Source organism: Prionailurus viverrinus, chromosome F1, assembly GCF_022837055.1.
Source record: "Prionailurus viverrinus isolate Anna chromosome F1, UM_Priviv_1.0, whole genome shotgun sequence".
Taxonomy (NCBI): Eukaryota; Metazoa; Chordata; class Mammalia; order Carnivora; family Felidae; genus Prionailurus; species Prionailurus viverrinus.
In genome coordinates this window covers 12,722,980-12,737,631 of record NC_062577.1, presented here as the reverse complement: position 1 = coordinate 12,737,631, position 14,652 = coordinate 12,722,980, and the positions used below count along the sequence as shown (strand labels likewise).

Genomic DNA, 14,652 nt, shown 5'->3' with positions numbered 1-14,652 from the left:
TGACTCTTGTCTTTCATACATTTCCTATTAGGAAATTCTGTTGTCTTTACCTTCAGAGAAAATCTGACCTCCTTTTTGCTAGGACTCTTGTCTGTGCCACCAAGACCATTTCAATAGCTTAATAACTTCTACCCTTCTAATCAGACAAATTTGTTTTCAAGTCCCAGTTTTGCCATTTACTACTTATTTGGATCTTGGACAAATTACTTGCCCTTTTTGGAGCTTAATTTCTTGTTTATTTTGCTTCTTGTTATTTACCCAATCCATAACACATAGTTGGACCTTAATAAATATTTGTTGAATCAAATAAACTTTAAATAGGTTTAACATACCAACTAATTTATGTAAAATTCCTGATACAGGGTAGACACTAAAATGGTGGCTGCCATGAATTTTTATTACAGATTTGTATTTATTCTTAAGTTTCTGAACTTTGTCATTTCTCAAGCTGAGATATTTATTTAACATCTTTCTTATTCTTTCTCCTCCCCAAGATAAATTAAGTGCCAGGATTTGTTTAATGTGGTATCACTAGCACCTGAGATAGTGCTTGGAACATTAAAAGAGCTCAAGACATACTGAAATGAATGGGCAAAAAAGATGGGACTCTGGTTCTTGGTTAGAATGACCAGCAAGATATAAGATACATAATGTGGCAAACAACCCATTAAATGCTATGCTCATTTCCATTCCTCTAGGATATCTATCTATCTTTTATTTATTTTTTGAGAGAAAGAGAGAGAGAGAGAGAGAGAGAGAGAGAGAGAGAATCCTAAGCAGACTCCACGCTCAGCACAGAGCTCGACACAGGGCTCGATCTCACAACTGTGAGACCACAACCTGAGCCGAAATCAAGAGTCAGATGCTTAACCGACTGAGCCACCCAGGTATCCCCCCCTGCCTCCTCCTTTTTTTTTTAGGATTACTCTAGGTTTTTTAAACCTTTAAGTAATGCACTACAAATTCAAAGTACATACATAACAAGTGCTCACTAAAAGTTGGCTGCTATCACCATTGCACTCCTATCACTACCACCATCACGATAGGCATCATTTCATTATCCTCATTTCCCTAGGAAGCAGTATTCTGGAACACATTAGCTTGCTTTACCACAGGAATGTTTTCACCAAATTTTAAGTTAAGTTTGTGCCTTTGGCTTTTATTGAAAATTTATATTTAGAAACATCCATAGGCATCTTCAAAAATGGTTCTTGAAACAATGTTTATTATGTTACTTATCATTCTTTGTAAAAATATTTTAATTTTATTTATTTGAGAAAGAGAGAGAAAGACAGTGAGAGAGTGCGTGTGCAAGCACGAGTGGGGAAGAGAGAGAATCCCAAGCAGGCTCCATGCTCAATGCCAAGCCTGATGTGGGGCTCGATCCCACAACTCTGGGATCATGACCTGAGCCAAAATCAAGTCAGTTGCTCAACTGACTGAGCCCCCCATGAGTCCCATGTTACTGATCACTCTTTATGGCAAAGACATTCAGGAAAACTGATCTCTCATGAACTTGAAATCATTCATATCTCTAATGGATTTTTTTTCCTCACATATTTTTTATAGAGAAATTAAAACATTCAGAAATATGTGAGGTTTTGCAATGTGTACATATTACTTCTTCAAAAGCACTGTCAGTCTTTAGAAACTTAAATTTGTTATTACTTACTCCAAGTGAATATTTTCATAAACACAAACTGTAGTTCCTGAGCACAGATGTTGACAGATGCTGCCTTAAGAAGCTGCTTTTTCAACAAGGCTTTTGCTAATGGTTATTTCAGAATGGTGAAGTTATCATGTCTAAAGTCCAATCTTCAGATTTATAGGTACAGAAATGGAATTTCATCCAGGTATTAGAATTTATAAATATCTCAGACACTATATAACCAAACTCATAAGAGAAGAGATATAAATTAAGGTTGAAGTTAATTAGCACATTCTCTCCCTAGGGAGCACTGGATGGGAATTCCAATTAAAACCAGAAGGCTATTGGCAGGCATAATTTACAAGCCAGGGTGGTCACATAGAGGATCCAAGTGAATAATGGCCTAGGATACAAAATACATCTTTTATTCACTGAGTAAGTATTTCCTGAAGCCAATTATATCTCAGATATTATTGCTAAGTACCAGAGGGGATACAAAAATATAAAGATATACTGCTTGTCCTCAAGCAGTTTAGAATTTAGCAAAAAAACAGCCACAAATGGTCAGAGAACTGTATATATGATAAATAACACTCATGGCAGTAAATAAGTCTACAATGGAGATGGAGGAGAACCTGAACAAAGACAATGGCATTGGTGATGGGGATAGGGAACAGACTGTGAGAAAAATTTATGTCATAGAATCATCAGACCTAAGTGATTGTGGTAGATACCACTGGGGTTTCTGCCAAGTTCATAGTGGTTTCCTTATCAGACTTTCTTATCCAGAGGAGTAGATTTCAGCAGCTTCATTTTTACCATGTAAGCCTGTTCTCTTAGTTGAAGTTGACTTGTCCAGGATTAATTACCCTGGGATGGTCTCTTGACTGGACAAGATAAAAATGTAGATCTATTGGGTAGCCCATATTCCCTGTGGTTTTCTGTGAGGAGCAGAGTAAGCTTATCTGGCTGAGACAGACAAATGAAAGAAATATGCAGACAGAAGCAACAATGAAAGATAGGAAGAAACTCCATTGAATTATTGACCCATAGGGCTCAGCTATGTTCTTGTCCTTGGATTATATGAGAATCACTGTACCTTTGTGACAAATTCCTCTTTCCCCACACTTAGATAGCTTTAGTAGGTTTCTATTAATTGGAATCAGAGTCTTAACTAATGAAGTTAAGACTTGAGATAAAGAAGGAAGGACCTTCTTGGTATACTGAGGAGATGGTGATGTTTTCACAGTAGGGGATAGGAAGGAGAATCTAGAGAAAGTCTGGAGTGGATAAGACAATGAGTTCAGTTTTATAAGTGTGTAGTTTGAGATGTTTGTAGAATATCCAATTGGCATATGCAGTATACAGTTAGAACTCAGGCAGAATCACATGGGATGGGATGAACACATGGAAGTCAACAGCCTTGAGGGTAAAGTCACTGTTGTGAATGGAATCACACCAGAGAGGGTTTAGAATGAAAAGGGAGCCAGTGACTGATAACTGGGAGTACAAAGATTGGAGGACAGGCATAGAAAAGGAATCCTATAGAGTAGCAACCATGGACAAATGAGGTCAACTGGAGGAGAGAGTACACAGAAAAAGGCCACGAGTGATTAAGAAATGAGGGAGTAGTGAACAATTTTACAGGCTCCAAGAAATCAAACACTATGAGGATTGAAGATTGCTCATTGGATTTTGCTGGTAGACAATTGTTGGTGACGTCAGCAAGATCATTTACAGTGGCAGAATGGTGGAAGAATCCAGATTTCCAGGACGGAGGAACACATGAGAAGCACAGTTTGTCAGATGTGCAATAAATGGAAGGTGAGTTACACTAGTTATTGTAAAAACTTGGTTGTGAAAAGAGTTGTGGAATGGTACAGAGTTGGTAATCTCAAGGCCAAAGGAGAGAGAGAGGCATCTACCCGGCAAGCAGACCAGGTATTAACGTTGGATGTTCAGGAGACACACAGTATAAGACAGGCTTACACATAAAAATTGAACTGAGAAAATCCAATTTCCTTTCTTAGGAATTTGATCTAGAACATAAAAGGAAAACCTATCATTTAGCAGTAGAAAAGTTAAATGATGCCATGGAGCTGCTAATGTGCAGGAAGAATACAGCTGATGTAAGAGAAGCAGCAGGTGCTGCCATATGAATAGAAGAGAAAGGAGAGATCATACAACTTGTTGCAAACAAAAAGTTACAAACAGTCAATGCCCAGAGATGTTGTGGTTTTTGACACAATTTCAGTTCCTGTTCTAGGACTTATAGATCACCTTGACAAACACCCTTTCTCCATGAGCTAGTGTAAATGGGTCTCCTTCCCTTCAACCAAACAAGGTCCATCAACTCTAAGAGGTCTTTTTGAAATGTTTGAGAACACCTATTATTTTCTAGGCTGTATCATCTCAGGAGAGGAAATTAAGTGCTGTGGTTAGGAGATGCATTTAGATTTAGATAGGCCTCAATTTAAATCTTGACTGCCAATTGCACTTCACGTGAGCTTGAGCACTTTGCATAACTTCTCTGGAGGAAGGTGTTTTCATCTACAAAGTAAGGAAAATTATTCATGCTACACAGTATGGTTTAAGTTTCTGGCAAGAGAAAGTTCAATAGATGCCAATTATTTTTGTATTATTATCAGCTTACAACTAGCTATATTAGGTAGGTAGCCTTTTCTCTATCTTAAATTCATTTTTTTAAGCTTTAATGAGTTCCTTCTAGCAACCAAGTATATATTCAGCCTCTTCATACTTATATATTTGCACTGTGTTTGGAATGATGAATATTAAAATAAACTTAAATCTCTCTAGCTTGTGATTAGTTGTCTTTTCTAGATCTTTTCTAGAACCATAGTTACATGGAAGATATACTTTAAATACAGAATTTAAATTACATACATAATGGTGACTCAATTTTATATACAGAAAAGACCTTAGTTATTCATTCACTCATTCATTCCTTTATTCCACAAATTATATATATATATATTTTTTTAATTTTAAAAAATATTTTTAAGTTTATTTTTGAGAGAGATCATGAGCAGGGGAGGAAGAGGGAGAAGGAGAGAGAGAGAGAATCTGAAGCAGGCTGTCAGCACAGAGTCTGACACAGGCTCAAACCCATGAACCACGATATCATGACCTGAGCTGAAGTCAGATGCTTAACTGCCTGAGCCACCCAGGTGCCCCCCACCTTTTTAAAGTGGGTTCCACGGGGCTTGAACTCACCAACCTGAGCTCAGATCAAGAGCTGGATGCTTAACTGACTGAGCCACCCAGGAACCTCTCTCCTTTACTCCACAAATATTTATCACGGTTCTCCTAGGTACAAAGTGCCATTAGGTGCTATAAACAATGTGAAGACTTATAAGGTATGGTGATTTAAGAAGCCACAGCTAGTAAGACAGATGAATTCAAATCACAGAATTATAGAGCTAAAAGATATCTTATATAAAGATACAGATCTTCCTCGACTTACATCCCAATAAACCCATAAATTGAAAATAAAAGTTGAGAATGCATTTCATACATCTAGCCTACCAAACATCACAGCTTCACCTAGCCTACCTTAAACATGCTGAGAACGGTATTGAACTCAGGTCCAATATGTTCACTGCACAACAGGCTAATAAGTTGAGAGACAAGGTATTGGAGCAGAGAAAGGGACTTTATTTGAGAAATCCAGCTAACCGAGAAGGTGTCAGACTAATGTCCCAAAAAACCATTTTCCCATCTTAGTGCAGGCAGAGGATTTTAAAAGGAGGAGAAAACTGGGGGGACAAAAGAAACCAACTTCAGCTGCCACTTGGGCCTGAGCAATCAGTCAGGTGTCTTCAGTTAATGTAGGCCAGTTTCTTCCAAGTTCCTGTAGAAACTTTAAACAATTGATTGCTATGAGCTTTACAATGTGCTTAGGGGTTGATATGCAGGAATGTGCTGATTATAGCTAAGTCCTGCTACAAATCTCCCTCGTCAGCGGTTTCCTTCTGTCACATTACAGAAACTAAAAGAAAAGGACGTCATCTAGAGTCTAACTAGTTCCTACTCAACTGGGACATCGGAGGGAGGTCATGGAAGTGAAACAACTGGACTTGTTTTAGAAAATTACTCTTACTACCCTTATTAAGTGAGGACATAAAAACTGGGCACTGTATCTCAGCAGTTTTCTCCAGTTTAGAGCATCCCTTCACTATGCAAATCATAATCAACTTGACAAACATATACATGCCAACTCCTAGTATAAATATTATTAAGCCCCATTTTAGTAGTAAAATGAATAGCATAGGAAGTTTAAGGAAGTTTGTGGAATACATTTTCCACTGACTCACATGTCCATGGAGAAGCCTCAGGTTGTGTTTCTGATCTCTCAAGTGGGGCTCCTTTCACCTGGCTGTGATGTATCCAAGGTTGCACCACAGTTGACCTAAGACATGATTAAGTGGTCACGAAAATAGCATGTGGCTCTCTCTGTCCATATCTCAGCAAGTTGGTAATCAGGTTCCTGTTCCCTCCAGGTCTTGAGTAGCATGCAATCACCAGAGATGAGGGGTGCAGTGGTTCATTGGGTGGGTAACAATCTAGTGGAAACAAACCCATGCATACTGTTTAATATTTAAAATTTGAACCTATCTTATAACATTTAATTCATGATTGATTTCAGAGGACAGGGAGGTCAAAACTGTAGCCTAGAAAGGTATTCCATACACAATTTCAAAAGGGCTTAGTTTTAGCCTGCTTCATGGAGCTACCCTTATCCTGAGTAGTACAAAGGCAGTGTTTTATCCCAAGTTAAGCTAGTCTCTTGACAAATTTTGGCTATAGTATTTTTTTTCAAGGTGTGAATCATTTTTCTCAGGCTTTCCTGTACATTGAGGCTTCCAGAAGGAATGTAGTCTCTGTATTAGTAAATCTCCATTCTTTAGCTTGTTCTTCATCTCTCACAGTATACTGGGGATAACTGGAGAGATCTATATGAGGTATCAGAGGTGGTTTTATTTAGCATCTTCTTTCAATGTAACAGAAATGGGTTCTACATTGTTAGCCTTACCTGGTTTCCCATCTACCCCTACAGCTTTACTCACTTAAGTGTTCACAGATCTCAGGTGGGGATAGGTCAGCAGTCGAAGCCTCATCTCCCAGCAGAATCGTCTGCAGTCTTAAAGCTTGGTAAGGAGGCATTTGGAGTCTCAAATGCTTTTTTTTCCTGGAGAAAAGGTGACTTGAGCATTCAATTTACAGAGCAAGTCTCGATCAACTAAGGTGATGGGATACTCAGGAAGGTACAAAAACTGTTGTAGTTTCTGATCTCCCAACTTACATTTCATAGGTTGCAGAAAGGCTTTCTGTTGTAGTTATCCAGTAATCTACATTATGGAGACTTTTCTACTGGAAATTTTTGCTATTTCAGTATTGATAACTGAGAGATGGCTCCAGTGTCTGCTAAAAGTCCATTAATTGATTTTCTAATGTCAATTTTCTCTAGGGCCCCTGTGTGGAAATTACTATTGGCTTAGCTAGATCAGTGGGAGTCCCTGGGCCCTTCATTCTTTACCAGAGCCTGCATCTTGTTGGATCATTTGAGACTTCCTTTCCTTCCCCTCCTTAACCTTTTTATTTTTTCTTAACTTAGGGATGCTTTTCTTCCAATGTCCTTCTTTCTTACAGGCTGCAAATTGATTTTCAACTAAAGGACCTCCCTTATTTTTCTTAGGAGCCCTGAGTTTGTGAGAGCCACATAGGACTTCCACAAAGATGGTGTCTGTCTCTTTGCATCTTTTTTTTTTTTGGTGTCTGTTCTCTGTCATCGTACACTTTGAATGCTATATCCACCAGCTGTGATAGATTCATCTCTAATGCTTCATCCAACTTTTGCAGTTTTCTTTTAGTGTCAGGAGCACTCTGTGTGATAAAGGTCATTTAACCATCTGAACATTTTTGGGTGCCTCAGGATCAGCATCTGTATACTTGCTGTGTGTTTGGTAAATGTGCTCCAAGAACACAAAGTGATCATTAGATTTTTGTTGCAATTCCTGTATTTTATTCAGACTTCTTTTGTTTAGAAACCCCCTGAGACCAACCAAAATGCACTTCTCTTAGTAATCAAGTGCAGGCATGCCCCTGTCATTGGGATCCCAATTTGGTTCCACTAAGGAAACCACAACATCCACTTTGGGAGTGTCTTTGGCCCTTCTGTAATGGAGACTGATGCCTCTACACAAGCCTTCTCTATCACTAACCATTTCCATCAACCATGAGAAGCATATTTAAGAGTTTGAATACCTTCCCAAGAGAGTCAGTGAGTTGCAAATATTGATGTAAATAGCTTAATCACTTCAAGGGGATCATCCTGGCAGGAGGAATTATTGTTCTTCCAATGCAACAGAGCTGAAGTAGAAAAGGGCCAGCCCAGGTGTCCATGGTGGTTTAAACCTCCAGTAGGAAACTGCTCTGCTCTGGCTGGAATTGCTTTCTGGCCAAATTGATTCCCTCCCTGAGTCTGAGGGGAGATTACTCCAGGCCCTGGTGCTTCCCTGGAATGCTATTGAGGAGGAGCTGAAGCCCTAGAAGGTTCCAGAGAATCAAGCATTTCAGCCCAAGGAGATGGAAAATGGGCTACAAGGGGCAGGAATGGAAGGGCAGGTGAAGGATTTAGAGTTTGTAACATCATCCTGTCTTCTTCCTCCCTTAAATTGCTCCCATCTTCTTGTATTACCCAGAGCACAGCCTTCTTTTCTGGTCTCTGTACCATCAGCCTCGACCTCTCCCTTTTAATCTCCTCCTGATAGAGGAGCACGAAAGCTTGCACATAGGGGAATTTCATCATCTTTGCCAGCTCTCTGTCAATACAACTCCAACTACAAAGCAGTATGGTAATTCAAAGAGCTGTTTAAAGTCCATCATTCACAGATTCCAATGTATATTGTGGCCATGCTGTGTCACAATTAAAAAAATCACTTTCATGGACATAGATGAATAACTAAAATCGGACTATTTCTTCAAAATGCACCTGAACAGGCTGTCAGGTAGAATAAACATTAAATTCCCCATGACTATCAAATACAATCACAAAAGAGCTGCTCTCCCAACAAACAAAAACCAAATTGGGCACAGAGCCCAACAATTATTTTTACTAGCCAGGTACACGCTTGGCTGTACACACTGGAGCTGCAACTCACCCAGTACTGGAGTCCCTGAACTCATCCAGAGGTTGACTCCTTGCTCCTACAGGAAGCTGGGGTCACCTGCGCTGACCTCAGAAACAAAGGGAGGGTCCCCCCTTGAAAGCAGTTCTGGCACTTGTTACAGACCATCCCCAAAGTCTTTCCCGCACTGGGCTAGCTAACCATGAGCAGCACCTCTCCTGGTTGGCTCACCAACATTGTTATCAAACTCCAGTCTCATCTGCTCACCCTGTGACAGGCCAGTAAGTTGAGAGACAAGGTGTTGGGGCAGGGAGAGCAACTTCATTTGAGAAAGTCACCTAACTGAGAAGATGGCAAATTAATGTCCGTTAAAAACCACCTTCCCTGCTCATGTAGGCAGGAGTTTTTAAAGAGGGGAGAAGGGGGGGGAGGGGGAAGAAACAAGCTACAGCTGTTACTCGGCTTGACCAATCAGTCAGGTGTCTTTAGTTAACGTAAATCAGGTTCAAACTCCCTGAGAAACTTTAAACAGAATTGATAAGCTTATCATGTGCTTAGGTTGACGTGTAGGAATTGATTAGTTCAGTCCTGCTAGCAGAACACTAACATTAGCCTACCGTTGGACAAAGTGATCACAAGGCCTATTTTATAATAAAGTGTTGAGTATCTCCTGTAATTTATTGAATACTGTACTGAAAGTGAGAAACCATGGTTGTAGGGTACAGAATGGCTATTGAGGGTATTGGTTGTTTACCCTCCTGATTGCCTGGCTGACTGGGAACTGCAGGTCACTGCCCCTGCCTACCATCACGAGGGACGATCGTCCTACATATCACAAGCCCAGGATCAAAGAAGATCAAAATTTGAAGTACAGTTTCTGCTGAATGTGTATCGCTTTTGCACATTGTAAAGTCGACAAATCGTAAGTCAAACCATCCTGAGTCAGGGACCGTCTGTAAGTCATCCCACATTTCTAACTTACAAATGGGAAAACGGAGACACAGAGAAGGTAAGAAGTAATGCCGGAATTGGAATCTGGACGGTCCAAATCCTAGCCCAGTTCTTTTCCCACTATCTTACCCCATACAATAAAGACTGTCTTGGAAAAAGTTGAGCCTCTCATCCTTTACTGCCTGTCTTCCTTTACATGGAATGGGAATAATTGGTATGTTTCATAAAAGGCTTTACTGATGTAATCCTAAAGTATAGGCAGGTGGCACCATCATTGATTGCTTTTCTGGAGTCATTTTTAATGCATCCTCCCTCCTATTTTTTTTCACTTCTGCTTTTATAATAAAAATAGAAATTTATATAGAAAATGAGAGTTAAGGAAAATTTTGCATAAACTCTTGTTCAGAGTTTCTCTGAGGCTTTAAAAAAAAAAAAACTGGGACCCCTGGGTGGCTCACTCAGTTAAGTGTCCGATTTCGGCTCAGGTCATGATCTCATAGTTCGTGAGATCTGTGCTGACAGCTCAGAGCCTGGAGCCTGCTTCTGATTCTGTGTCTCCCTCTCTATCTACCCCTCTCCTGCTCATGCTCTCTTTCTGTCTCTTAAAAATAAATAAAGGTTAAATTTTTTTAATAAAAAAATTTTTTAAAACCCTAAGTTTTATTAGGGAATACAGTTTAGTCCACTGACTCCTTTTAGTTATATTATCTTTGTCTTTCACTCTCCTTCTTCAGCTTTGTACTCCTCCAGTGACAGTCATTTAGCCTTTACTGATATCCAGTTCTCTTAACATCTACCCACTATCTCATATAATGCTCCTTCCAATGTTTGAAGAGTGTTAACATGAACCACTAAGTCTTCTCTCCCCAGGCAAAATATCACAGTTGTTATAGAATGGTACAGATGAAAGACCAGAGGTCTAAGAGCCATTGACCTGTCTCTGCCACTTACTACCTTGGTCAAGGCACTTAATGCCTTTCAACTTCAGTACTGCCATCTATAAAAGTGGATATAATAACATTTATCTCATAGGATCATTATAGGGATCAAAATCAATATCAGAGAATGTGTTAAAGACCTGCAAGCTATGAATTGGTATGTAAATGTGTTCGTGGCTGTCCTGCCCCTGCTCGAAGTCCAGTTGTTAAACTGGAATAAAGAATGGAGCTTATCTGTGAAGGTTATAGGGAGATAATTTGCTCTCTCAACAGGGACACTATCTTTAGTAGGTCTTAAGTGGCTTTAGATGTTGCTAGTAGCTGTACTGGCTCATCTTAAACCTGTGATCAACTAAAACACCTAGATCTTTTTCACAGGTTGCCTCTACTTTGTTCACATGCAATTATGGTATTGCATATGAACCTAGTTGCAGGAATTAATCTTTGCGCCAGTTAAATTTCACACTGTTGGTCCTGGCGCAATGCTTCAGTATGCTGAGGATATTTAGAATATTGGGGCGCCTGGGTGGCGCAGTCGGTTAAGCGTCTGACTTCAGCCAGGTCACGATCTCGCGGTCTGCGAGTTCGAGCCCCGTGTCAGGCTCTGGGCTGATGGCTCAGAGCCTGGAGCCTGTTTCTGATTCTGTGTCTCCCTCTCTCTCTGCCCCTCCCCCATTCATGCTCTGTCTCTCTCTGTCCCAAAAATAAATAAACGTTGAAAAAAAAAATAGAATATTGAGTGAATCTTCTGGATGAGTTCTACTATCCAGCTTTGCGGCATCCACAAACACATCAATTTTCTTTTCAATATCCTTTGATTCTAGCCTGCATTAGGAATAGGTTTGTCCTCTACTTTTCCATTGCAGAGTTAGAAGGATCTGTGCCTATAGATGTAGGAGGTCCTGAAATACTTTTGAGATGTGATCCTCCAAGGTATCTAACTCCGTAATCCTTTGAAACATCTAAGAAAAGCCCCATTATTGGCATTTTGATGTGTGTGTGAGTTGGGCAGGGGTGGGGGCGTTGGTAGCATGGAGAAGAGCTATTAGGTGGCTTATTTTCCTTGCAAATGCTTGTGAGAGGTCTTTCCTTTTTGATGAAAGATTGACAATGCCCTAGTGGAAGATGATGATCTGAGAACTTTCCATTTTGGTTACAGCAATGATGAAAGACAACAGCCTGACTCATCTCACTTCAGATTCTGAGGACCTTTCCATTTATTGCATATGAGCACTTCCCCTTTGCATGGGAATGGAGAAGAATGTCCTCATTTGCCAGAATTTATATTCTAAGTTGTCTTTCCATGTTCCAAGGATATGTGATGTAACAATTCTTAACATCATCCTAACATCATCTCAAAGATGAAGGTAAGTGAATTGGGTCCAACATGAAAGTGTCCCACTACAGACAGACCACATGATTAAAAGAAAAAGCTTTTCAGGAATGTTACAGATTAGGTAGCCAGGGAGAGGGCAATGGGTAGGATTGGCTTTGGTACTTGGGCTTTAAAAATATACACACAGATTTTTTTCTCAGTCTTCTTGCTCACCTGAGTATTTCATTTTAACACTTCCCATATATCCCACTTCCTTAATTTTCTAAATTCACATAACTGACAAAGCATATTAGTTTCAGGCGTACAATAATGAGTCAATATTTGTATATATTGCAAAATGATCGCAAGAGGTGTAGTTAACATCTGTCACTATACATAGTTACAATGCTCTTCTTGTTATAAGAAATTTTATGATCTACTCTATTAGCAACTTCCAAATATGCAATACAATATTAACTATAGTCACCATGTTGTATATTACCCCTTCCATAATCTTCAGTGACTTAATGACATCTCTAATTTATACCTTTATCCTCAAACTTTTCCCTGTGTCTTCAAACATGTATAAGTTTTTCTGTCTTGATAAACTTTCTTTGACCCTGCTACTAACTTAGCAGTAGGGGAACTGAATTTTTCAAACCATAGTCTACATACTCTTTGTTTCTACTTCCTTGTTTCTACACACATGGAGCTTGTGTTCCTCCTCTATCACCCAACTGAAAATGTTAATATCATTCATGACGTCTCAAGGGGCCTCTTCTCAGTTCTCTTATTCCTTGACTTCTTTGAAGGATGCCATTGACTGAATTCCTAAAACTCTTCTTGGTCCTTGACCTCCAAAATATCTTATTATCCTAGTATTTTATGCTGTCCTAGTTTTTGATTTGTCATTGCCCTTAAAATAAATGATACAGCTCTATCTGGCTTTGGTCCTTTTTCTAACTCTCTAGCCTCATCTTGTTCCTTTTCCATTTTGCATTTTGTCATCATGCTAGAATTCTTTTGGTTCTGTGAAAAGTGTTATTTGTCTTCACTCAACTCTGGTCCTTGGGACATGATGTTCCCTCCTCTAGGAATACTCATCCCTACTTCCATTTCATCTAACTCCTTATTCATCTCTTATATCTCAGCTGAAATGTAAGTTCCTTAAAATGTAAGTTCTGCAACCTTTAAGGTAGAGGTCTCTGCTCTCTGATCTCAGAGACCCATATCACAACATTTATCTTATTTTATTATATCTTTAACTGTCAGTAGCTTGCATTAAGCTATCAGTTTTGTAAATATTTGGTTTATTGCTATATCCTCTCATAGTTTGAAACATGTAATTAGTCTCTAGTGATTGTTGAAAGAATGGATGGATAAATGAATGAGTGGCAATCCATTCTCTGTCATCTCTACTGATTCCTCTTCTTTTTTTTCGTCCTCTCGTATACAAAAATTGGGATAATTACATCTCTTATAACTATTTCACAGTAGTATGAGGATTAAATGGGGTAATATATATTAAATGCCTTATTTATAAATTATAAAATGATATGGAAAGATGCCACTTGCTATTATTATCATTTCCTCATTAACAAGACTTTGTCTTCTGTGGTGAAGAATGACTTCAGAAATATTTGTATTAGGACAGATGTTGTTTAAGGGTACAAACTTGCAACGAGTAGAAAATAGGCCCCAGAGGTCTAATGCATGGTTTGGTGAATACAGATAACAAATATTGTATTATAATCACCAAACTTGATAAAAGACTAGACCTTAATTATTCCACCCACTTAAAGGAAAGCATAATTAATTATGTAACAAGATAGAGATGTTAATTATCAGGACACTGGCAATCATACTACAATGTGTAAATATATAAAAGTAACATTGTACATCTTAAATTTACACAATATTATTTTTCAAATATATTTAAATTAAAGAAAGAAATATTTGTATTGGAATTCTTGGGGACTTCTGAGATCTGACATATTTGTGTTATTCTGATTAACCAAAGAATCAAGAGGATTTGGATGAGAGTTGTAAAATTACTGACACCTTGCAGAGTGTCAGGATAATTTAAGGTTTGCATTTTGCAATCTTAGATCACAGAAAAATTTCAACAAAATAATTCCTACCTAAAGGTATTCTACCCTGAAAGTTAATCCATATTAAACAATGTCATTCCTCATATAGTAGGATACTCTTTCTGAATTTTGTTTTTGATGCAAAAAAATTGTCCAACTTCTTTGTTCATTGGCTTATCATGGAAACAGAGAGATAGGTTTGAGAAATTACCAAACCAGGAAGAGTTTTTATTTCTTCACCTTGACCTACTGTTTGGGGGAGAATTCTTGCAGTGCTTTTAGATATCCTCTGACAGTAGAGTAGGAATAAATATTATTTTTCAGAGATTATGTTGAGGAAAATCCAAATCCAAGAAGGAAGTAATCCAAGAAGGAAGCTCTCGAGAGTGCAGTCTCAGAATTAGAAATAAGATAATCTTTTGACACCCACTTGAAGAAGTTAATTACTAAGCTGTTCTCATCAGCTTACAACTGATGTTGATCATAACACACTCCAAAGTACTATCCAATTCCAAGTATTTGTACTGGACTTTGATCTGATCAGGTAACATTTAAGAAACAG

At 38.7% G+C, this 14,652-nt stretch overlaps 1 long non-coding RNA gene across 1 annotated transcript in view; it reads right to left on the bottom strand.

The window, feature by feature from the left end:
* Window positions 1-5,988: 5,988 nt before the first annotated feature.
* Window positions 5,989-14,652, bottom strand: part of LOC125155256 (uncharacterized) — a 315,444-nt gene continuing 306,780 nt past the window's right edge. Inside the window, exon 4 of the long non-coding RNA XR_007148103.1 lies at window positions 5,989-6,231. This is a non-coding gene — a long non-coding RNA (uncharacterized LOC125155256). The remainder of the gene's footprint in view (window positions 6,232-14,652) is intronic.